Source organism: Panthera tigris, chromosome D4 (assembly GCF_018350195.1).
Source record: "Panthera tigris isolate Pti1 chromosome D4, P.tigris_Pti1_mat1.1, whole genome shotgun sequence".
Classification (NCBI taxonomy): Eukaryota; Metazoa; Chordata; class Mammalia; order Carnivora; family Felidae; genus Panthera; species Panthera tigris.
Window position 1 is genome coordinate 65,001,313 of NC_056672.1, and position 26,999 is coordinate 65,028,311.

Here is a 26,999-nt window from a genome sequence, read left to right on the forward strand (position 1 = left end):
AACATACACAAAAAAATAACTAAAGATGAGACATAGGCCTAAAAGTAGTAGTTACAACACTTCTAGAAGAAAACAAAATTTTTGTGACCTTAGATTAGGCAAAGATTTCCTAGGACACACCAAAAAAACACAAACCTCAAAAGAAGAAGAAAAAAAGTATCAAGCAACATTAAAATTTTAAGAATATTTTCAAAAGACAGTCTTAAGAAAATGAAAAGTCAAAGCACAGAATAGGAGAAATTTGGAATGTTCGGAGCTGACAGTTGGGTGCAGAATGTGTCAACTCACATGTTGACGTTGGCATGAATGGTGGGCAGAACTGTCACCTAGGCATAAACCAGGGTGGGGCAGCACTCTGCTAGCAATACTGATAGCATTTTCACCTCCATGCATTTGAATGTTTTTGTTTTTGTTTTTTTAATGGTGGTCTCACTTAAAAGTGTCTTTAATGAAGCTATAAAAATTTTTTTATCCCCCCCCCTCCTGAGTATGTCTTTAATAATCTGATAAAATGGGAGTTATATTATAAAGCATTTCTGCATACCAAAACATGGTTCTTTTGCAGAAATGCTCTTATTTCTGTTGTAGTCTGAAATAACTTTTCATGGAAAAGCATTTTTACTTGGACAGGTGACTAAGACAAACTATGGTTATTAAGTCTATGGCATTTGGTTAGACATTTCTTAAAAATGAACAGAATGAACCTGTCATATTAACCTGACATTTGTTGCAAATACTAAAATTGTAGCTTTCGAATGAAAATTAGAATTCTAGCAAACTTGTATTTGTCATTGTGAGCTGGACATCTCAATAAAGACTGTTCTGATAATACTGGTGGTCATATTAACAGGATTTTTTTTGTATTGTGAAATGTGTTAACATTTTGAAGATCTGCATAACCCAATCAATGGTGGTTTCCCTTGACTAATATGTGATGCTACAAAATCCTGCATGGGTAAGTAAAATAGCCGTTCTAAGTACAGGAATCACCAGTTAATTTTAATGGTATAAGGGGCAATATTTTTATTAATGGAGTTTCAGATTCCACATGGCAACTAAGAAGCGATCCCTTGTTGCATTGTGTTATTTGTATCAAGAAAGGATTATCTACATTATGTAATACTCCAACTACATATTTATTCTCAACTGTAGCAAACAGAATCCTATAAACCAGGCATACCCTGGGGACATTTTGGGTTCAGTCTTATACTACCACAATAAAGCAAGTAAAACAAAGCAAAAAAAATTTGGGGGGGGTTTCCTAGTACATATAACTCTAGGTATGAAACTTGAATAACTTGTCTAAACTTCCACAGCTAGAAAATAAGGGGTGGGAGAGGGGAGCCAGGATTTAAACTGAAGACTGTCCAGATAAAGAGCCCATACTCTTAGTCCTTATAACAAACTGTGTTAGGTATACTCCTGTGTTTGTGCCTGGAGCTCAGCTAACATTCACATTCTGCCTTTGATAGCAAGATACTTGTCATGCATGGGTGGGAGCAAGGAGAGATACACTTACATCCATTGTAGAGAACAAAGATTGTGATTTAATCCTAAAGCTCATGCCACTGGTCATTTTATACCAATCTAGTGAAATGTGGCTAATAATCCCTTAATTGTATGACAGAACAGTAGGCATAAGCTGCCCCTTTTCTTGCCATCAGTTAAGGGCCAGAGTTTTCTTTGATAGGTTAAAGCTTTACATATTATCCTTTACACAACTTTTCTGATGTGGTTTGTAGGATGGGCTCTTATTGATGGTCATAAGCATCTTCTCGAGTTTAGTGTAAGTCTCATTACTCCTTTCTGCATCTTGCTCCTCACGTACATTACTACACATTTAACAGTTTGGCATTCTAAGCCTCTAACAGCCCACTTTATGGAGTTTCAGCTTATCCTAAACTAACTGCCTTTGTGAACCCTACATGCCACCCAGTCTGCAACAGTTGCCACTCCTGAATACAGCTTTCTTCTTGTGTTTGCTCATGTTCTTAATGCTGTGTCAACCTCCCAAGTTGTACTTAGAAACCACCATCTCTACAGATCATTCTCTATTCCCATCCCCCTTTCATAAGGCATCGAAGAGTATTGGATAATAGTAAATGAACACATCTTAGTTCTAGTAGATTGTAAACACCTGAGTGCAACTCTTTAGAGCCCCATAACCTATTAATGGCTTGAGCTCAAAGATGATTTTAATTTTTTTTTTAACGTTTATTTATTTTTGAGACAGAGAAAGAGTATGAATGGGGGAGGGTCAGAGAGAGAGAGACACAATCTGAAGCAGGCTCCAGGCTCTGAGCTGTCAGCACAGAGCCCCACACAGGGCTCAAACTCACAGACTGCGAGATCATGACCTGAACTGAAGTCGGACACTTAACCGACTGAGCCACTCAGGCGCCCCAAAGGTGATTTTCTTAATGAGAGTGTAAGAACTCATAAAAGTTCAAGATGAAATAGACCATGGTATTTAGCTCATGTACCACACTATGGATTAGCAAACTAACTAGAATGAGATTATCAGACCCATATTCACTCTGAGAAGTTCCTATTAGAGTTTTGTCATACTATCATACTTGTAAGGAAGTCTCCCAGTAAAATTCTATAAGCAACAGAGACTTTTCCTCCAAAGAATTAATAGAATCTATAACAGCCCTTTTATATGTTGTGTCCTACTCTATTTTCGTAGGTGTGGAAAGTCTGAACTATTGTGTCCCAAAGTTGAAAGGTTTTTATTTCACATTTGTCAACTTTAATAAAAATTGAGTATGACACAAATAGAAATATGTTTCATGCCCCTGGATCAGAAGAATGCATGTTGTTAAAATGTCCATACTACACAAAACAATCTACAGATCCAATGCAATTTCTATCAAATTACCAATACAGCATTTTTCACAGAACTAGAACAAATGATATTGAAACTTGTATGGCACTACAAAATAGAGCAATCTTTACAAAGCTGGGAGTATCACAATCCCCAGTGTCAAGATACATTACAAAGCTGTAGTAATCAAAACAGTGTGTTACTGGCACAAAAGTAGACCCATAGATCAATGCAATGATAAAGAGCGCCTAGAAATAAAACTCATACTTATCTAGTTAATTCATCTGACACAAAGGAGGCAAGAATATACAGAACTTTAAATCCCTTTGTAATTTAGATAAAGAAGTTTGCTTTTGTGCTAATTACTTGGGATTAAAACTTCAAGGCATGTTTGAAGAAGAGAGAAAAAAAATCTGAAAATTATTACCTGAGATTGCTTCCAGCTCAGTAAAAGGAATAAGGTATTATTTTTTAATATATTTTCCAGTTAGCTAACATACAGTGTATACAGTGTGTTCTTGGTTTCGGGGGTAAAGGAAGCAGGTGTTAAACATCCTGAGTACCACGGCTTTTGGGGACCAGGAAAAACATGAGTATTTTATTAATTCCAATACTTTAAGCTTTATTTTCCACTCCCTCTCCCATCATTTTTATCAGGGTTAAATGAACCAAAAATGCACTGTGATGCTAATCCATAGCCTGTGTTATTCCCTGCTTGCTGCTGAAAATTTTAGGTTCAGGATAAGGAGAAAAGAAAACAAGCCTACAATTACTGCACCTAGTTTCATCTATGACCTGATTTTAACAGCTCAACAAAGTTGCTGTTATTTTCACAGAATGAGAAAACACTGGCTCAGAGAAGTTACTTGCTCAGTTAGGTGCAGCTGGTCATAATTTGATTATGTATCTAATTCCAAGGATCCTGGTCTTTCAACTACACAGTTGTTTCCAATACATTATTTAATAATGTAAAAACCATTTAAAGGGAGAAACTTTTCATACAAAATTTAGACATGTGTGAGCATAAACTTTACAATGAATTCCTTTCACTTGTATTCTTATAAAACCAAAATAAATGGAAAATACAAAATATAAGTAGAAACCACAAAACCAAAATTTAGCTCAACATTTATCTACTTATGCAGATGAAGGGTGAAATAAAGTTGTTGCTTTGAATGAGACTATGATGCTACCTTCTAAAGAGCAAATTCTTTTAATTTTAGCACATTAATGTGAACCACAATTAATTTTCCCCAACACTTCCCTCACTATGCACCACAATAAAACCTTGTACAGTGTATCATAAAGGCATTTAGTCATCACCTACCCATGTATATATTAACAACTCTGTTCTCTTGAGCAAGGGAAACAAAAGCAAAAATAAACTATTGAGACAACACCAAAATAAGAAGCTTTGGCACAGTGAATGAAACCATCAGCGAAACAAAAAGGTAACCTCCTGAATGGGAAGAGATGTTTGCAAATGACATATCCAGTAAGGGGTTAATATCCAAAATATGTAAAGAACCTAGGCAAATCAACACCAAAAACAAACAAAAAATAACAAATAATCCTATTGAAAATGGGCGGAAGACCTCAATAGATATTTTTTTCAAGAAGGCAATATAGATGGCAAACAGACAATGAAAAGATGTTCAACATCACTAATCATCAAGGAAATGCAAATCAAAACAATGAGTTCACCTTACTCCTGTCAGAATGGCTGAAGTCAAAAAGACAGTGTTGGTGAGGATGTGGAGAAAAGGGAATCCTCATGCACTCTGGTGGGAATGTAGATTGGTGCAGCCACTGTGGAAAATATCACGGAGGTTCCTCACAGAATTAAAAATAGAATTATTATATGATCCAACATCCCACTGCTAGGTATTTACCCAAAGAAAACAAAAACACTAATGCAAGAAGATAGATGTGTTCAGTTACTATTATGGAATTTTTTTGATGCCTTACAAAAGGGGGATGGGAGGGGCGCCTGGGTGGCTCAGTGGGTTGAGCGTCCATCTTCGGCTCAGGTCATGATCTCGCAGTCTGTGAGTTCGAGCTCGGCGTCGGGCTCTGTGCTGACAGCTCAGAGCCTGGAGCCTGCTTCGGATTCTGTGTCCCCCTCTCCCTATGCCCCTCCCCCACTCATGCTCCGTTTCTGTCTCAGAAATAAATAAACATTTAAAAAAAATTTTTTTAAAAAGGGGGGGGGATGGGAATAGAGAGGAATCATAGAGGTGTCTGTTGAATAGAACCTTGAATATACCATTCTTTCCAACAGCATACCCAGGGTGATTTCTTCACATTGAGAAGAGCATGAGCAAAACCAGACTGAAATCACAAGGCAATGCCATTCCAGGCAAAAGGGAAGAGCATGCATAACGCATGAAAACAGGACACTGAATGTTGGAGAAATGAAAATGTTTCTATATGCCTGGGTTATATTTAGATTGTATAAATAGAATCAAGAAATGAAGCTGAAGAGTAAGGAGGAATAATGAACCTTGGGCTCTGTTAGTGGAAATATAAATTGGTGCAGAAACTAAGGAAAACATAGTTTGGAGGTCTCTAAAAAATTAAAACTGCCATATGACCCAGCAATTCTACTTCTGGGTTTTTAGCTGAAGAAAACAAAAACACCAACTTAAAAAGATACATGCATCCCCATGTTCATTGCAGCGTTATTTACAATATCCAAAATAAAACAACCTATGTGTCCATCGATGGATGAATGGATAAAGAATGTGGTGTGTGTATATACAGTGGAATATTACCCAGCCAATAAAAAAGGAAATCTTGCTATTTATGACAATATGGATAGACTTTGCATTTTGCAAAGAGAAATAAGTCAGGGAAAGAGAAATACTGTATAATCTCATATGTAGAATGTAAAATAAACCAACACAAAATCCCGACCTCATAGATAGAGCAGATTGGTGGTTGGCGGGGGGGGGGGGGGGGGGGGGGGGGAAGGAGGGGTTTGTGTGTGTGTGTGTGAGATTGGCGGTTGTCAGGGTGTGCGTGTGTGTGTGTGTGTGTGTGTGTGTGTGTGAAATGGGTCAAAAGGTACAAACATCTAGTCATGGGGTTGTATAGCATAGTGACTATAGTTAATAATACTGTATTCTATATTTCAAAGTTCTTATGAGGTATCTTAAAAGTTCCCATCACAATTTGTAACTACGTATAGTGACAATGTTAACAAGACTTATTGTGGTGATCATTGTGCAATATACAAATATTGAACCATTATGTTGTATACCAGAAGCTAATACAATGTTAAATGTCAATAAGAAGCTGGAAAAGCAGTCAAGGACTGGACTCAGAAGTCTATTTGACTTTAAACTGTCCTCTTAACCAAATTCTGGTTTGAATGGAAAATTGATGCTAGAAAACCTCATCAGAAATCAGGAAAATAAAATTGAAACGCCCTCCTAAAATATAAAAGGAAAATAGTCAAACAGGAGAAAAACAATGTGAAAAAAATAATTAATATGTGGATATGGACCCAAGATCCAACCTTGAAATTTACACAATTCTAACAAAAATAGTAACTAGAGACATGGTTAAAATCTTCCTGAGTGGGGAGAAAAATACTGCAAAGGCAGGTGAAAGATAATTCATGGATTTTGGGCAAAATTGGTGGAAAAGAAAACACACTTTTTCTACTTCCAATTTTCTTTTTGTCATAAAGGCATCATCCACAACTAAATTGAAGTTTGATATATTCAAACTCAAATTCATGTATGTCAATTGTCAACTCACTAACTCTTCAACTCCCAACACACTGAAAATCTACGACACTTTTTTGGATGCCTCCTGCTTTGTCTAAACTACAGACATGACAACAGACCAACTCAGTTACCCACTATAGGAATAAAGTTTGGCCGAAATTAGGTGTTTAACCCCTGGAGACGGTGACACACTATCAGAGTCAACAAGTGGCTTTAAGTTGCCTCTCTGTTTCATCCGGTTCAGGTACCCTCCTCTTTTCCTTCCTCCTGAGCCTGTCCAGGCAAGTCTTGCTGACAAACCTGATCTCACATTTTCACCGGGCCTCCTTTTGGTCTTTCAACACTGCCAAGCTCTTGTAGGTCCCATGCCACTATTTCTGCAGGTCATTTTTTTTTTTTTTCCACAACCAGTTTTTTCCCCAAAGCTCTGCTCCTACCAGACTCCCAGGTCCAACCTTAGCTTCTAGAACAAAAATACCGGCTAGGCTAAGCCTTGGATCCCCTGCTTGTCTGGGAAAGAAATATGGACCCTTGTAAATATTTTTAGCAACAGTTACCTAAAGAGCAATTTGAGTCATAAAGTTTTTTCTTTCTCTAAAAGAACATCCAAAGTTTGAAAGAGTAGTGCCAACTAATCTAAGCAAACATAGTTATTACAGAATCCCTTAAATAAATCATGCCCTCTATCACTGGAAACATTAGCAAATAATCCAGATACAAAGGCTTGTTGCACATTACGTTTATATTATTTAGCAACTGCCACAAATGGAGCAATTTCTTAGCACAGAATCATTCAGGATGAAAAATATCAGATTAATGTGTTGGTACAAAGGCCTGTTTATTCATGTGCAGTTTTTACATATTTCCACTGAAACGCAGTTAGCAGTCTTCATGTACATCTTTCCTGAGAACACATGCTCATCATAGCTTTGCAGTCCTAATTTTTGACTTCTCACCCAAATTGCCATTTCTTTCTCTTTTTTTATGTTTATTTTGAGAGAGAGACCACATGTGTGTGTGCATGGAGAGGGCAGGGAGCGGGTGTGGGAGGGGGTGTGGGAGGGGTGAGAGATAAAGAGAGAGAGGGAGAGAATCCCAAGCACTGGCAACATGGAACCCAATGCAGGGCTCAGTCTCATGAACCCCAAGATCATGACCTGAGCCAAAATCAAGAGTCACTTGCTCAACGGGCTGAGCCACCCAGGTGCCCCCCAAATTACCATTCTTAATCCAAATTCCTATTTGCAGAAAACACCCCATTTCAATTTGTATTTTCTCATATCATGTATATATTACTCAATGTTAAAAGGTTTCAAAATGAATTTTTATTAAAACCTACACCTTCATTTTGATCATCATGATAAAGGATACAAAATAAGTAGGCAGCAATTATTTTGAGAGGGAGTGGCATCACTTTGTGCATCGATTCTGTTAGAAAATATGGAGGCAAGCTATATGCTGAATACTTATGCTATCTGCCATGTCATAAGAAAGCAAAATAGCCCCAAACATAGTTTTTCCATTCCATTTATATATGAAATGAAAAAAGTACTAATAGTAGTGCTAGGATTTTAGAATTATTCTGGAGTATTCCTATTTTTTTTTATTTTAAATTGCATCATTAAAATCATTACAATTTTAAAAATTTATTCTAAGTTATAAGAAAAATGTATGTGCATAGCAAAAGAAATGTAAAATTTATATCTATAAATTGAAAAGAAAATTCTTTCTCCCCGTCTCCACCCACATTCCTATTTCCATACTCACCACTTGAGATCATTTCTGTTTTAGTCTTTCTTTCCTAATTAATATTCCCTTACTGTGTTAGTATTATGTGTCAGTATCACAACGTTCCAAGGTTTTATTTGAGCAAGTTTCTCTTTTTTATTAATTTTTTTGGTTTAAAACCATTTTTTAAATGTTTATTTATTTTTGAGAGAGACAGAGTGTGAGCAGGGGAGGGTTAGAGAGAGAGGAAGACAGAATCCGAAGCAGGCTCCAGGCTCTGAGCTATCAGCACAGAGCTCAATGCGGGGCTCCAACTCACAACTGCGAGATCATGACCTGAGCTAAAGTCGGACACTTAACTGACCTAACCACCCAGGGACCCCCAAAAATAATGTTTTTTTTAATGTTTGTTTATTTTTGAGAGAGAGGGAGACACAGAATCTGAAGCAGGCTCTCACCACAGAGCCTGACACAGGGCTCAAATTCACAAACAGGGAGATCATGACCTGAGCCAAAGTCATACACTTAACCAACTGAGCCACCCGGATGCCCCAAAAATTATGGTACTGAGGATAACATTGTTAAGAAGTCTAGGAACAATGATAGTTTATATCTGAATTGGATGCTGGGACACAAAACAAGTTAAAGAAAACTGATTTAAATATAGAAGCTGCCTAGTGACTAATATGAAATTTCTCTGCTTGAACTATCCTTAACTCTTTTTCCAAATCAGCCTAGTCTGAGCTGATCATACATAGTCGTAGCAATTTATTAGCAATCATCTGAAGGAAGATTCTAACAGCAATGAAAGTGGATAGAATGTCTAAGAAATAATCACCTACATATGAGTAGCACTAGGCTGTCAGAAGCTTCTAGTAAAAAAATTAACAAAAAATCACTTAGAATATTGTATATGACATGATATACAATATAAACATAATATGTAATATAAAAATAGTAAAGTACTTATAATACAGAGAAAAATGCTTCAAAAATTTTAAAACAGTACTAAATTGAGGAATTAGGTAATTCTTTTTCCCAATATACATGAAACAAGAAAAAAAATTATACAACAAAATTTTATTAAATGAAACAAGAAACTGAAATAAAATAGTGCTGAGAGGCAGACAAATTAAAAGAAACTGCATAAGATAAGTTATAGTGACACTAAAAAGCAAATAGAATTAAAATTTCCATTACAAGCAGTTAAGGTCAGTCTGAAAAATCAAATGAATAGGACAAAAAGAAAATGTAAGGTACTCTTTTACTCACAGAAAAAGAACAGAGAAAAAGAAAATTAAAATAATAACGTAGAGTTTAGCCAAAAGAGACTTAATACAAAATAATTAGTTCCTGAAGAAGAGTCCAGAACACATGGACCAAAAAAATAAAGATATAAAAGAATATTTTCCTGAGGTGAAGAAAGATTTGAGCTGAAAAGTTCTAACTGAATGTTTAATGCTTAATAAAAACACATGGATAAATCCTTTAAATATATAAATAATATATAAAATTTAAATGTAAATAGATAATATAGAAATATTACCTTATTTAAAATATAAATAAAGAATTTATATGCATTTTGGCAAAGATGTTGTACAAAGGGGAAAACCTCTTGACTGGCCTTGATATCCCCTTCACAATAGTATATATCAGAAGATATTTAGAATCTACATGGGACAAAGTTGTAACAGATGAATTGTATATTCAGCCAATTTGTTAATCAGGTGAGAAAGCAATAGAATAGTACCTGAGGTGTGCAAAGTTAAAAATTTTATATATATATATATATACATATACACACACATGTACATATATGTATATATATACATATATACACACATATGGCACCTACAAAATTATTATATGGCACCTATAAAATTATATATTTATGTATATATATACACGCATACATACATACATGTGTGTATATACACACACACACACACACACACACACACACACACACGGCACCTACTTAGTCTTCCTGGGAAAGTAAAACAAACCAACAATGAAACGCCTCCAATAAATAGTCTAGCTACAATACAGAATCAGGAGTACCTGAGTGGCTCAGTAGGGTTAAGTGTCAGACTTCATCTCAGGTCATGATCTCATGGTTCCTGAGTTTGAGCCCTATATTGGCTCTATACTGTCAGAAGTTGGAGCCTGATTTGGATTCTGTGTCCCCCTCTGCCCCTCTCCCACTCACACTCTGTCTCTCTGTCTTTCTCCAAAGTAAATAAACATTAAAAAAATTAAAAACAGAAGCCAAAATACAGTATCAAATAGGGAAGATACAGTTTAAGATTTTAATGGTGACCACTGAAATCATCATTGAAATTATTCTAAAATAAAATTACAATACAAATGTAAAAATAATTACTGAAAGAAGGCAATCAATTGACCATGAGATGTACCTGGCCAACAAAGGGAGCACTGTAGGCAGAATTGATCTTTGATGTGTGCCAAAATAGCACATAATTTTATTAAAGAATTATTTATCAGGAATGTTAATTGGATGTTGCAGGGAAGGGCTTTAATTCTGCTTCCATATATGTATGCTAACAAGTACTGATGTCCTATTTGTCCACAGGAAATGGGATAAAGTGGATAGAAAAATTTTTTAGTTCATATTTGTGTAATATCTCTACTAGGCACTTTACTCTCTACTGGGTGCTATTTTTGTGTGCTTAAGTCTGACAACATCCTTGAAAGGTAGCATCATCACGTCTGTTATACAGAAGTAGACAACAGCTCAGAGTCTGGAGCCTACTTTGGATTCTGTGTCTCTGTTTCTCTCTATGCCCCCATCCCCCACTCACAGTCTGTCTCTCTCTGAAAAATAAATAAACATTAAAAAAAACCTTTTTTTTTTTTTTTTTTTTTTTTTAAGAATCAGGTTGTTTAAATAATGTACCCAAGGTTGTATGGATAATAAATGATAGAACTGAGATTTGAATACAGTTCATGTCATTCCAAAACCTGGGTACTCCCTGTCCACATTATACCATTCCCATCAAAGTCCAAGTAAATAATTTCACCAATCACTCAAGATGGAAACTTTTTATCTTCAGCTCATCCTAGGCTAAGCTTAGCAGTTTAACATTGAGAGGACTCAGTTTTTCCCCATATACAGTGTGTAATTTATAAGTCATTCCAAGGTTATACCTGTTTGACCAGTTTTAAAATGCATGATGATTGTTACCAAAAATCATCACAGAGAACCATACACTATATATATCACCTTTAAAACAGACAGTCCTATTTGTGATTTCACACAGCAAAATAATTCCAAAGCAAAGTTGCCATTTAAAATTGCATATAGTCTACAATCTATAGACTTAATGCAATCCCTATCAAAATTGCATTTTTCACAGAACTAGAACAAAGAATCCTAAAATTTGTATGGAACCACAAAAGATCCCAAATAAAGCAAACTTGAAAAAGAAGAACAAAACTGAAGGCATCACAATGCCAGATTCAACATATACTATAAAGCTGTAGTAATCAAAACAGTATGGTACTGGCACAAAAATAGATCAATAGAACAAAATGGAGAGCCAAGAGATAGATTATGTCGCAAATTCATCTTCAGTTAAGGAGGTAAGAACATATGATGGGAAAAAGATAGTCTGTTCAACACTGTTGGGAAGACTGGACAGCTAGTTACATGCAAAAGAATGAAACTGGCACACTTTCTTACATCATACACAAAAATAAATTCAAAAGAGATTAAGGACCTAGATGTGAGATCTGACACACACACACACACACACACACACACACACACACACACACACACACAAGAATAATAATAAAAATTAAAATTAAAAATTAAAAAAAAGAGCACAGGCAGTAATTCCTCTGACATTGGTCATAGCAACATTTTCTAGACATGTCTTCCCAAGGCAAATTAAACAAAAGCAAAAATAAACTACTGGGACTACATCAAAATAAAAACCTTGTGCAGAGTGAAGGAAACAATCAACAAAACTAAAAGCTAACCTATGGAATGGGAGAAAATATTTGCCAACAACATATTTGATAAAAAGTGTCCAAAATATAAACAATTTATACAAGTCAACACCAAGAAAAAAAACCCCACAAATAATCCAATTAAAAATGGGGCTCAGTTGGTTAAACGTCCAACTTCAGCTCAGGTCATTATCTCATGGTTCATGAGTTTGAGCCCCACACTGGGCTCTGCACTGTGAGTACAGAGCCTGCTTGGGATTCTCTCCACCCCCCTGCCCCTCACCCACTTGTATGTGCTCTCTCTCCAAAATAAACTTGAAAAAAATGGGAAGAAATGAACAGACATTTCTCCCAAGAAGACATCCAGATGGCCAACAGACACATGAAGAGATGCTCAACATCACTCATCACTGCATTTGAAATGCAAATCAAAGCCACAATGAGAGGTCACCTCACAGCAGTCAGAATAGCTAAAATCAAAACACAAGAGACAGCAAGTATTGGCGAGGATGGAAAATGAACTTCGTACACTGTTGGTAGGAATGCAAGCTGGTGTTGCCACTATGGAAAAACAGTATGGAGGTTCCTCAAAAAATTTAAAAATACAACTATCACATGATCCAGTAATTCCATTACTGGGTATTTACCCAAAGAATATGAAAGCACTAATTTGGAAAGACATGCACTCTTATCTTTATTGCAGCATTATTTACAGTAATCAAATTATGGAAGCAACCCAAGTGTCCATCAATAGATGAATGGATAAAGATGTTGTATAGATACACAACAGAATATTACTCAGCCATAAAAAAAAAAAAATGAGATCTTGCTATTTGCAACAACATGGATGGATCTAGAGAGTATAATGCTAAGTGAAATAAGTCAGAGAAAGACAAGTAACACATGGTTTCACTCATATATGGAATTTAAGAAACAGATGAACAAAGGAAAAAGGACAAACTAAAAAACAGATTTTCAACTTTAGGAAACAAAGTGATGGTTACCAGAGGGGAGGTAGGTGGGGGGATGGGTGAAATAGGTAAAAGGGATTAAGAGTACACTTAACATGATGAGTACTGAGTAATGTATAGAGTTGTTGAGTCACTGTATTGTACACCTGAAACCAATATAGCACAGTATGTCAACTATATTGGAATTAAAAAAATTTTAATTGTATATAGTCCTTATTATATGCAAGTGGTGCCCAATTTAAATGCTTTTCCTTCTGATTTTTAAATTTGACATACTACCTGAAAAGAATTCAAACAGGCTAGATTTACAATGCACAACTGAGTTTCATAAAACAGAGAACCTATATAGCATAGTAATGTTTACTACATTTCCATTAGAAGTCTACATTCTAATTATTAAGTGGTCACAAATCTCTGTTTCATGCAAAATAAAAATTTGTTAATATCGTAATCATAATTATGCTACCTTAAATATATTGGGGCTTTAAATTTTATTAGAAGCATTAAAGTGAAATTAGAAACAATTTAGCTCCCAATATACTGACATACTGTTAAAAGAAAAAGTGGACTTCGCAGGCCAAATTAACTCCATGTGTGCATTTAAGTATTAATTAAGTGCATGTGGTTTAGACTGGTGCCTGTGGATCTGGATTTAGAATGAATACTTCAATGGTATGAACTTGGAGACAGTCATTGTCTGGCATAAATCACTCTGGTCTAAAGCTAAAGTAACATTCAGAAATTCAGGAAAAGCATGGATGGAACCAAGATTCAGATATTGATACTATAAAGTTGAAAAGATTTATAAGTAACCATCACAAATAGTCACCAATTCAAACACAGGCAAACATTCACACTTCATCTTCCATACATAGGTCATAAAATAGATGATACAAATTTTTATTGGCCTTTGCAACTTCATAAAAAGAGGGAAAACTTTTGACTATATATTTTTCAACAATATTTTTCTCTGTACAAAAATATGTGGTTCACTATAGAAAACATATTGAAGACAATAAAAATCACTTGCAATATCATTACCCAGTTATAACCACTCCATATGGTCATGTTTTCGTACTTCTCTTTTATGTATGGTATATACATTCTTTTTTTTTTAGTGCATATTTTTACATTATTTTTTCTTTAACAACACGTAAATAAAAACTTGATATCTTTCAATGTTCTTTTACTATGCAATTTAGAATTATATGTATAATTATACATATACATCAGTTATAGCCTTTATTTTTATATGCAACATTTTAATATACACATATATGTTTCAGTATATATACATGCTGTAACTATTATAACAGCACTCCAACTGGTCTTAAGGGTTAACTTGCTTCAAGTTTATGCACTCCTTGCTTGTTGACTTAAGTCTCTTGGTTTGTAGCAGAACTTTGAGATCTGCAGACAAATGGCCTCTGAAGAGTGAAGGACCAGACTTCCCCAGAAGATAAAGTCTGACTACCTTCTCAAACAGCTGCTGAAGATGCCAGCAGGTCTGTTCAGGGTCATGCCCACATATGAGTCACTACCTGTGCACCTGCTTTTTCTGCACCAGCCCCCTCCATTTTTCTCATGCCTTCCCCTTTAAAACCCTCTGGCTTTGCCTGGATGGAGAAGATGGACTTTGAGACATTAGTCCACCATCTTCCCAGATTGCTAACTTCCTGAATAAAACAAACTTTTCTTTCCCACTATCACTTGTCTCTTGAGTATTGACTTTTAAGCAGTGAGCAGCTGAACCTGAGTTTGGAACCAGATCGTTCTCTATCTGGTAACATGATGGAATGCATTTACATTTAAATGACAAATAATTATGGAAATTGTTCGTATTTTGTAAAAAAAAAAAAAAAAAAAACAAAAAAAAAAAGAAAAAAGAAAAGAATGTATAAAAGTCCTATGCCTTTTAAAAAAGAAATTCTATGTATACATACTATATGTATAGTGTGTATGTATAAAATAGAAAAATAGATTCTTTTAGGCAATCTAATAATTGTGGGTCCTTTGATTACTTGCAGATTTTTTAGTTGTAAGTAACTTTGCAATGAACAGTGCTATAATTAAATCTTTGCACACATCCTATATATCTGTTTTTTTTTTTACTGCTTGGTAGATGATACATATGTAACCGGTGTTTATTAAATGAATTATTTTTCAAAGCCTTTATAGATGTAATTTCAAACATCATTCTGCCTTTGATAAGATCTTTCCAACACTGAAAATATGTTAAATATGATAGTATTTCTATTTCTGAGATTTTTTGCTATGGCCTTGTAACAGTCTCATCTTTGATTTCTTCGTGAGTCCATTGCTCACTCTACTTCCAGTATCCTTCTAAAATGCAGAACTGATTATCTTATTCCCTTAAAACTCTCTATTCATTCCCTATTGTCCACAAACTGAGTATACAAGGCAATCATATTTAAGCTGTGGTCTGCACTGCCAGGCCAGCCTCCATCACAGGCTCCTGTGCTCCTGCAAACCTTGCTCCAGGTTCAGTGTCATGCACGCACTCATTCTTGCCCCACACGCCAGGCAGCATTTCTTCCTGCCGATCACTTATTCTTGAAAGCCTAATGTAAGCATGCCTTTCTTTCCATCATGCATTTCTCCATACAGCTAGGCTTCCAAGAAGCTAGTTCTTCTATTACAGCCCTTATGACTCTAAACAGTATCTATTTGTTTATATTTCTATATCCTAAACTAGACTGTCAACTGCTTGAGTTCAAGAACAGTCTATTCACCTATGCTTCCCTAGCACCTTCATGACAGTTAGTGAATAATCATTTTCTTCACTGTGTATTCAGAATCAATAGTAACTACAATGTTTCACACACTTCTGAGGATTTTTGTACCCCGTTTTCAGTAATCGAAGTGACCAAACCCATTACATTTTACAGAGCAGAACTGGTAGTCTCAGGAACTTGGCATTTACAAAGTCCATTTTTTGGGCAAAGAGATAGGACACTACAACTGACTTCCATAGTTCACCTATCTCCAGTTTCAAACAAAATGAATTTAAAATGTAGCCTCTGTAATATGGTTTCATTGTTTTTTCTTTGATCGAGCTCTGTATTCCTCTGTGTGAATAGGAGATAAATACACACACACACACACACACACACACACACACACACACACACACACCAAAACCAAAAACCAAAAACCAACATCTCTACAATATTTAGAAAGTATAGTTCATAGTAACCTCAGAGCATCCTAAAGGAAAGAGAATTAAAGTTTTATCTAGGATAGCGTGGTTTATGTAGATTAGGGTTATTCGGTCTTCTTGTGATATAATTTATCTATAGACAATTTTTACTCTTGTCCTCCAGATTTATCCCTTAAATGAGCTTTCCTGATTCATGGGAACTAGTAACCTTTTCACACTCAGCATTTGCTCACCCCAGCCAACAAGGGAGTCAGGTCAAGATGAACTTTAAATAACAGTAGTGAATATGTTTTATGACCTGCCTCAACAGTAGAGAACGGAAACATTTATATTATGTGAGAAAACGTTTGACATGGCTATAAAAGGCTGCTGATTTAGTCATATTGGGGTCAATACAAGATTGGGTGTTCAAGAGGGCACAGGAAGTGGGGCAGGGCCTACAAAAACTGACCCTGATGCAAGCTGATTCTTAAGAAGGCACCAGGGTTGAAGAGTCCTTATTCTGTCACCTGGAGATGCCAATTAGGCAGTTATGGACATAGTAAAGAAAATCTAGGCATGATGGAATACCTGGGGTCACAAAAAGGCTATGGAAGCATCTCATTAGAAAAGTATCAGGTAGCCATTTTGTAAAAACCATTGCTGGGTTAACTAAAGGCAAGATTCATCATCTCTGGGGGCTTTTCTATACGTTTGCCTTTGTACACACACACACACACACACACACACACACACACACACACACACCCCTCTCTACGCCAAACAGAGATCAGTGTATCCAACCCCTCTAAGCAGCTTTTATTAGTCCCCTCAACCATCTAGACTTTGTCTTCCCAAATCTTATTTCCTTTAAGATATAAAATCACCTTTTCCACAACCTTGGTGTTTTGTACTCAGCCCTCTTGTTATTTGCTTCTATTTTTTACTCTAATAAACATCTTGTTAAATATAACATGCTAAAGAAAAGTACACAAGTCATAAGGGTATAGCTTGATGAATTGGAATGAATGCGTTTACCCAAGTGGTTGGGGACATGTTGGCTCCAGAATACCTGTACAAGGGCAGTTGGGACTGAAAATATTATCGGAGAGGGAGGTAGTCCTGGGGCCATGACTTGAAGGAAAGTAGAACATGAATAGTAAATAAGAAAGAAACTCAGTCCTAAGAACTGGGCCAAGGAGGGAGTGAATAAAGAGTGTTATGATTCAGTCTGAGGGACCCAGGGCTTATCACTGATGTGCTAAGGTATTCTGGCTACCAATGAAGCCTAAGAGACTAATGCTAGGAGTTGTTGGGAGGTGGGATGGGGGTAGAGGGGAAACAATAGTGGAGAAGGAAGTTCTGGGAAGTGGGGATTGAAGAGACACAGGAGCAAAGAGAAAAGGAAACGCTAAAATGAGTTACAAAAGGCAAATACTAAGTTTTCTCTATTTCTACACCGGTCTTACTGCCAATCTCGTATGGAGAGAATAAAAAAGTTACAACACTTTACTTTTTCAGGCTTATTGAGATATAATTGGCATACGACATTGTAGAAGTTTAAAGTATACAACGTGATGATTTGATACATATTGCAAAATCATTAATCATGATAAGGCTAGTTAACACATTCATCATACCACGTGATTACCCTTTGTGTGGGTGTGGTGAGAACATTTAAGATCTACTCTGTTAGCAACTATCAAGTACACCGTGCTATATATTAGATCCCCAGAACTTACTCCTCTTGTAGCTGGAAGTTTGTACCCTTTGAACAACATCTTGTTGCACTGGATCTGCTCTACCAGTTTTCACAGGTTTGCTTTGTTAGGGAAAGACCTCCAGTCAGCTCAGCTTGGGGTGCTGGGTCACCTGGGGGGCATCCACAAACAGGCAGGGCTTGCTGTTGGGGTCTCTAGTCAGGTGAGGCTGCTGCCCACGCTCTGAGGTGGGGAGGCAGCCGGGGACCCTCGCTGCACTCCTCAATCACTGAGGAGGCAGGGCTTCCCAATTGGACAGGGACACAGGCTGTGCTCTGAGATCAGACAGGGCCACAGGAAGCCTGTAGCACTTGGGTAGAGCCACAGGCTGGGCTTACTGAAGGGGCAGACAGCTGGCTATCTATGCTCTGCATTTAGAGAAGGTTTCTGCCTGGGCTCTCTATTCAGATGGGGCCTCTAGCTACAACCTGCAGTTTAGTGCGGCTGGAGGCTACTCTTGGGTGGGGTCAGTGGCTGGGCTTAGTATTTGGGTAGAGGCTTATCCTGGACTGGCTGCTGAGGGAGCTGTAGGCTGGGCTCTCTACAGAGTGGGTTTTTATCATGTTGTGATTATAGGACACCTGTATTTGGCCAGGTCCCCATTATTGGCACTGAGCTCCTAAAACTCTAAAATTTGTTCAATGTTGAGAATGGTAAAGGTGTCTTTTGTTATGTTAACGACATGCCTTTTGAACTGCCTCTGACAACCTAAGGGGTTGGGGCTGGTTGCCTGGGGAGCCAACTGTTCCATTCCAGGGAAGGGTGGGAACTTTTCAGCTTGCAAACCCCACTACTTCCCCAACCTCAGAGGAAGGGAGAGGGGCTAGAGAGTGAATTCAATTGCCAGTGACCAATGATTTAATTAATCATGAAGCCTCCATAAAAACCCCAAAGGCTAGGCTTGGGCAGGCTTCCGGCATGAGGAATTGTGGAGGTGCTGGGGGAATGAGTGATGCAGTGGGGTGGGCATGGAAGCTCCAGGCCCCTTACCCACACCTTGTCCTATGATGTCTCCATATGGCTGTTCATTCATACCCTTTAAAATCCTCCATAATGAACCCATAAGTAAGGAAACTGGTAAGTAAGTAAACTGGTGAGCCGCTCGAGCAAATTAATGAAACACAAGAAGATTGTGGGACCTTTATAACCAGGGTCAAAAACCTAGGTAACAGTCTGGACCTGAAATTGATACCCAAAGTGGGGGCAGTCTTGTGGAACTGAGTCCTTAACCTGTGGAATCGGACACCACCCCCAGGTAGACAGTGTCAGAATGGGGTTAAATTTGGGGGACATGGGGTCAGTGTCCATAGAGAATTGAGTTTCTTAGTGGTGTGGGGGAAAAAAAGTACACATTGAACTGGTACCACAGTCTGGGCCCCTTGGCTGCCTGGAGTCCTTTTTCAGGCTCCGTGGTCAGGTGGAGCTGGAGTCTATACTCCAGTTGGGCAGGACTTCTGCCCTGGTTCATGCAGTGGCAGGGCTGTAGGACTGACGGATTTTGCCTGGAGTGTCTGACCAGGCTGTCTGGTCATCTAGGGCTGGAGGCTATGTTCAGCAGTTTGTAACCCACTTAAGCATTTAATATATTCCCATCAACATTCTTATTATTTCAAACTCAATTATTTCCCACTATCCCCTTAGAAAACAGGCTTAACTTGCTCTCACTCTATATGTGTATTTGTTCCCATCGAGCACTTAGAGAGGAGAATTCTGAGCTATATGGATTAAAATGAATAATTGGAGAGAGAATAGATGTGACTGGGATTTACAGTATCTCACTGAAACACACTTAGAGAAACCATAAGCAAGCAGTGAGGCTTAAGCAAATCTGCCATGGAAGTGTATCCTTCTCTGTGGTCCATGAGACTTCATAGGAGCTGCTAGGACCTCATCTGCTTTCAGGGCAGATAGCATCCTTAATTCTTTTCTTGTTACAAGGCAGGCCTCTGACTCTCACTATTTTAATGAAAATGTAACAAAGAATAGGATTTGTGATTTTTGCTCAGTGTAATGATAGTGTGTTGTTCTGGCAAGATTTTTTACCGAAGAGAAAATGGGAGGCACTGAAGAAAGAATACATTGCACTGACACCACCATTTAGAGAAGCCACAGCATAAACAGATGAAGCAACTTGCTCAAAATGGTTAGTAAGAGGCAGAATAGAGAAAGTTTTTTATTTTTTAATTTAAATGTCATGATCGAGACTAAAATATTTATGGGAATTTGAAAAGGTAGGAATTTATAGAAGGCATCACAATTATTAGAAGCGAAGTTGTCCCTTTTTATTATGAAAACTAATTTAGTGCATCATCAAGGCATAGTATTACTGTCAATGTTCTTGCTTGTGATGGTACCTTTAGAAAATATTTAGCTGCACACAGAGCATATAGATGCTATTATATAATTTATTGTGATGCAGATGTTAAAATCATTTTTGCTACAAAGCAATTTATACTCAAAAATGACTATAACCCTTAACATTTAAGGAGTCATTTTGCTTAGGAAGAAAAATTAAGAAATCTTTACTCTTTGTAGTAGAAATGTGAAACAGCTGCATTTATTCATAAATAGGTCAAAATGAGCCATTTGTCAAACAAAACACTTAAAGTATTATGTCAAGGAGTGGTGAAATCATTTAATGCATGAGAAGAACTGAAGCTATAAGATAATTCAAAACCCAACCAACTAAGTAAAAATGGTCTAATAGGAAAAGAGTACCTGACTGTTCCTGATATTTTTTAGGTTTCTTAAATGGCATGACCCTAATTTAATCAAAATAGTAATTACTTAGTAATGCTTAACAATCTTTGTGAGATTTACAGTAATTTATTTCCTAGTTTTTAAAACCAGTTTTGGGGGTTCAAATTCCAACTAGGATGGAGTGGACACACTCTACCTTATTGCTCCCACTTATTAAAACTTATTAAGAACTCTCCACCAAATACATAAAGACACTGAGAAGTCTGAAAAGTAAATAATAGCAAGCAGAGTTGAGAGAGAATTACGAACTTAAAGAATAACCAATACAGCCTTGAGTATCCTGTTGTTGTTTTTTTTTTTCCTCCCATGACTCCTACCTTACGTTTTAGGGCATCCCAAATGTGTGGGTATAGACAGAAAAGCCACCAAGAAACTCTCTCCCCTTTTCTGGCCAAAGGATGAGGAAAGGGAGCCCTGTACAACAGCTGTAAAGGAAATTCCAGTTAAAAACAAATAAACAAAAACAAAAGAATCTCCCGGACTAGCCTTATGCAAGCCCCAGCCATGAAGTTGCCCTTGCTTAGCAAGGATAGCAGTGGTGACCACTCAGGCACCTAAAACTGTGAGATAAAATCTTTCTTTCTGACCATAAGAACCCAGAAAAGAAGTCTCTATTATCCAAAGAGTGTGGGATTCAGGTTATTTTTCTTTTTTTCTCCCACAACTTTGCTGCTGAGGTAGACACAATCCTAGGAAGTATATGATATCATAGGACACTAATATTTTAGCTTCATGGCCAGAGAATCAGCAAAAAGGATCTCCTGAAGATCGAGTTGTGTGTTGTGGAGATCACATAAAGGAGCAATTTATAGTAAGATATTTGTCTGTATATCATGTCCAACACTCACCCTCTGAATTGCACAAACAAAAATCTGACCTGAGGTGTGCTGTCACACCTCAGGAACTGACCAGTTCCCAGACTGGCACAAACAGCACTGTGTAAACTTTGAAAACTAAATGGACATCTAAACAAGACCCACAAAAGACAGGTTAAGATATGCATCTGAACCTAATGGGGTTGGTTGCTACTAAAATAAAATATCAACATTCTCTGAAGAATTTAACAAGCTCACAACATAACATCTAAAAAATTTTGGATACACTTGAAAAGTACTTGATGAGAAGTACCAGTAAAATCTCAATAAAACTCACAGATGCTAACCCTGAAATGACCCACATGCTGGGGTTATGAAACAATTTAGAAGAGAAATAACCATGTTTTATGAAGTAAGGACAAATATTATTAAAACGAATAGAAGATAAAATTTCTCAATAAGGAAGTAGAAGCTTTATAGAAAAAATATGGACATTTTAGAATTAAAAAATACAATAATGGAATTTAAAAATATTGCTTAAATAGCTCACTTGCAAACTGGATATGACAGAGTAAAGAATCAACTAACTTGAAGACAGACCAATGGAAATTTTCCAGTCTGAGAAAAGAAAAAGTCTGGAAAAAATGGACAAAGCCTCAAGGATCTTGTGGAACAATATTTAAAAAGTAAGTATTCATGTCACTGGAGTCCCAGCAAGAGAGAAGCAGAAAATCAAAGCAGAAAATTTGTTTTAAGAAACAGTGATTTAGGAGCACCCACGTGGCTCAGTTGGTTAAACATCTGACTCTTGGTTTCAGCTCAGGTCATGATCTCATGGTTTGTGGGATAGAGCCCTACATAGGGCTCTGTGCTGACAGTGCAGAGCCTGTTTGGGATTCTCTATCTCCCTCTCTCTCTGGCCCTTCCCTGCTCTCACAGTCTTGGTCTCTCTCCAAATAAATAAATAAACTTAAAAAAAAGAGAAAGAAACAATGAGTTAAAAGTGGTGAAAGACTTATTGAGCAGATAGAAGAAATTTGGTGACATACAACCAGGAGAAATGCAAAAACAAAAAGCAAACAAACAAAAACAAACTACATCACAATATGTAACAAACTACTAAAACCTGAAAATGAAGGGGGAAAAGTCTTGAAAATCAATCCAAGGAGTAAAACACACAACATACAGGCAAATGCCAATTTAAATCACCTCATTTGTTTTTTATCATAAAACCATGAGGGACAGAAAACAGTGGAAAAGTATTTTTGAAGGGCTAAGAGAGAAAACTTTCTATCCAGAGAAAACAGCCTTCAGAAATGAGGAAAAAATAAGGACATTCTAAGATGAAATAAAATGAAGAGAATTTATCTTTAGCTCATCTTTTCCAAAAGAAGAAAGTTGTGTAGACAGAAGAATGACACCAGAGGGAAACTTGGAATTTAAGAATGAAGAAACAGAGAAATAGTAAATAGATAAACTTTTTAATTCTCTAAAATATGTATGAAAGCTTATAAATTCCTTTCATGGGTTTTCATTGGGTCTTCTTGATCTTAAATATACAGGTTTTCTCCAAAGCATCACCCCTGCACCCCACCTTGTCAGCCTTTAAGCCTTTCTTAGCCATGGCCAAAATTATAAAAGAGGCATATAGATAAGTGAAATAAGGAACATACATAGTTGGGATATTGTTACATTTGATAGGAGGAATGAAAATAAGAATTTTAAATGTCACTTAAAATCTCGGTGTTTAAAAAAAAAAAAAAACTGAGCCTGGTGGTTCAGTCAGTTGAGTGTCTGACTCTTGATCTCAGCTCAGGTCATGATCCCAAGGTCATGGGATCTAGCCCTACTTGCTGAGTGTGGAGCCTTCTTGGGATAAAATTTTTTTTTAATTACTAAAAAAAACCTAATAGTTGAAGGTGTCTTTTTTGTTAATAGGACACAAATATTTAGAGGCTAGGTACTTTTTCACTGCTCCTTTTTGCAGGGTCTTTTTTCTTTAGTTCATTACTTTCTGGTTCATGTCCTCTTCCCTCTTCACCACCCCCCCCCCTTTCTCTCATCCTACTATATACATATATACAGTAATCCCTACAGCAATCACTAACAAAACCTAAGACATAAACCAAACAGCCACATTAAAGTGAAATACTAAAACATACTCAAATTTTTGGTAAAAGAAACAGAAAAGTGAAAAACAGAAGGACAAAGGGAAAACTAGTAAGAATGTGGTAAGCCAAAATCCAAGTCTATTAATAACATTAAATGAAAATAATGCAAACACACCAATTAAAGGACATATTTTTCAGATTAAGTAAACAAAGATGACCTAATTATATGCTAGGATAATTGTGCCCTTGGGAAAAGTAAATAGCCAAACATTTTGTGTAACGATGAGTAAATAATCTGAGTTAAAATGATACCTGGAGGCCTCAAGTATCATCATGATCTGTTAGAGTGGAGACATATGGAGGCTAGGTAATAAATGAAAACTGGCTCACAGGGGGACACTGGGTACATGGACCCACCTAGCAGTCCTTTTCCTGGTTCCAAATGTATTCAGAATAGACATCCTTGCTAATGGCATGCCATCTAAAAACCATTCTAATGTGAAATTCTAAGTGGAAGCTTCTGACACTGCAAAACTCCCTTCCCATACAGCAAATAAAAAATCCCATATCTCATGGGATTTGTAGATATTAGTGCCAATCGTAATCTACAGAGTGTAGGGTTGGTGGTCTAGCCATTTCTCCACTTACTTCACTAGTATTACTTCACTAGTTCCTGCCAAAAACCAGATGGATTCTAGAAACTACCATTAGACTATGGCAAACTCAACCAAAGAGTAGTCCTAATTACAGCCACCACACCAAGTGGGAGATCTTTGCTTGAGAAGATTAAAACAGCCCTAGGTACAGAAAATGTAGCTACTGATTTATCAAATGTATTCTTTTCTATCACTATCAAATTAAAGAATCAGAAAGTTTGAATTTACATAACAGACAACAGGATATATTTACAATTTAGCTCAGGATTATGTTAAGTTTTCCTTCTGCTATCATAATATATTACGAAGAGGTCTGGACAAACTAAACATCTCACAAAATACCACATCGATCTACTATATCAATGACATCATGTGAATTATGCTAGAGGAGCAAGAAGGGCTAGTATCTTAGGGACCTTGCTAAGACACATGTGCTCCAGAGGATGGAAGATAAACCCTATGATGACTCTGGTATGCTGCATTAGGAAAATTTTAGTAATTTAGTGATCACAGGTATTCCAGGACATTCTGTACTAAGTAAAAGATAAATTAATGCATCTTCACCTTCCAATACAAAGCAAGAAAAATGATGACCAATAGGCCTCTTCAGATTCTAAAGGCAATGTATTCAGCAACTGGGTATACTGTATTGACCCAGATACCAAATGACATAGAAGCTCTGAGTGGGCCCCAAAACAGTAAAAGCTCTTTAGCAAACCCAGGCTATGATGGAAGCAGCTTTGCCATTTGGAACATGTGGTATTACCAGCTATGGGGGAAAATGACATGTTGGAACCCACCACAAGCCCCAATGAGATATTCATGACGCAGACCCATGGGGCAGGGCCAAGTCACCTGCAGCAGAGACCGCAATATCTGTAGAAAAACAACTTCTGGTGTGCTACTGACCCCTTACAGAGAATGGAGTATCAAACCATGGGTTACCAAGTGACCATTTGGCCCTAATCACCCATCATTAGCTAGATTCTGTCAGACTCAACAAGTCATTAAGTCAGGTGGGCCCAGCAACAATCCATCTTAAGATAAAATTGCAACATCAAAAATCAATCACAAATCCCTTATCATCTAGCACACAACCTCCATGTAATTCACCAGTTATACTCCCATCCTCCTACACATCTGGTTAATCTTATCCACACCTGTTCAATCTCAGGAGACCATGTCAAAACGATTGCCCTACACCAAACCTACCCCGGCCCAATGGTCTGAGTCACACTGTGATGGTGGCTCATCCCAGTGGCTGGCAAGGAGTGAGGGACACATGCAAATACCTAAAGTCTATTACCTTCCAGGATGCCCAGGTCTGAGGATACAGCACATGCTCCAGGGATGAAAGACTTACCTCCGGCAAAGTCAAAGTCTGCTTCAACCTGATCACTCGGTTATACTATCCTTGGCTTCAGTTTTTCCTCCCAACAGCTGAAAGTTGTCTTGAATTCATCACAGGAGATCGTCGCTGTTTGCTATCTCTGGCCCTCCCCAGAACAGCCTCAGCACAGTCCTCTTTCTACCCAGCCCAATTGCCAGCAGCCTGATATGGAGGAGCTGGCCCCTCCACCCAAGTGCTTCCATCAGGAAAGGTCCTCCTTTGAACACCAAGAGTGACACCGGAAAGCCAGAACCAGGGAGAGGAGGGGAATGTGAAGCTTCCCAGGAAGGCAAACAGGAGCCCAAAAGGTGGACTATGTGGCATTGGGTGTGTGGGGGAGTAAGCGTGGGTCCAGTGGAGGCACAGGGAGAGGATGGTCTGGGATGTGCTGAGCGTCAGCTCAGAGAATGGTGGAATCTGTGCCATGACCACTCTTCACAGAGGAAGCCTGCTCTTGTGGAATCTCGGGAAATATAAGGGAATTGGGAGAGGGTGGCAAGGGAGTTCTGGGATGAGAAACACTTGGTTGCTCTAGATGCCAGATGTCTCTCATCCCAGACTCCTCCTTTAAGTCTCGTTCCTGCCACTTGACACAATAGAACATAGTACAGAGGGCTCCATGCTTAGGCCCAGTAGTATAGATTTTCTGTTACCATTGCTGACTGAGCTAATATTGCTAGGGAGGGGTATCTAGAATGGAGAGTGCTGGTCTATTGGTGGAGGGAGACAATGAGTATCAGTTGTGGCTCTGAAACCAGCTGAAGTGGCTACAGTTGTCCCAACAAATTTCCTCTCCTGCAAAGTTCATTCAAAAAGAGAGGTCTACGAGAATCCTATAGAAGTTGCTCCCAAATTGTATCTGAAGCAGATTCAACTTGCACAAGGGGTGATTTGTAGACACTACGATGTATCACCCAGATCTCCCTTCGGTGAAGAACTTATTGCCCCAATTGTTGGGAGTGACGCAGATTGACAGCCTTCAGCTGCCAGCTATCTCAGGGTCTACCTCAGCTGCAGTGAGTCACCTTGCCCAAGGTTGAACTCCTTGCTGCGGGAGTCTACGTCTAATGAACGATTGGTATAAGTCTATAAAGCCTGGCCATCTTGACCCA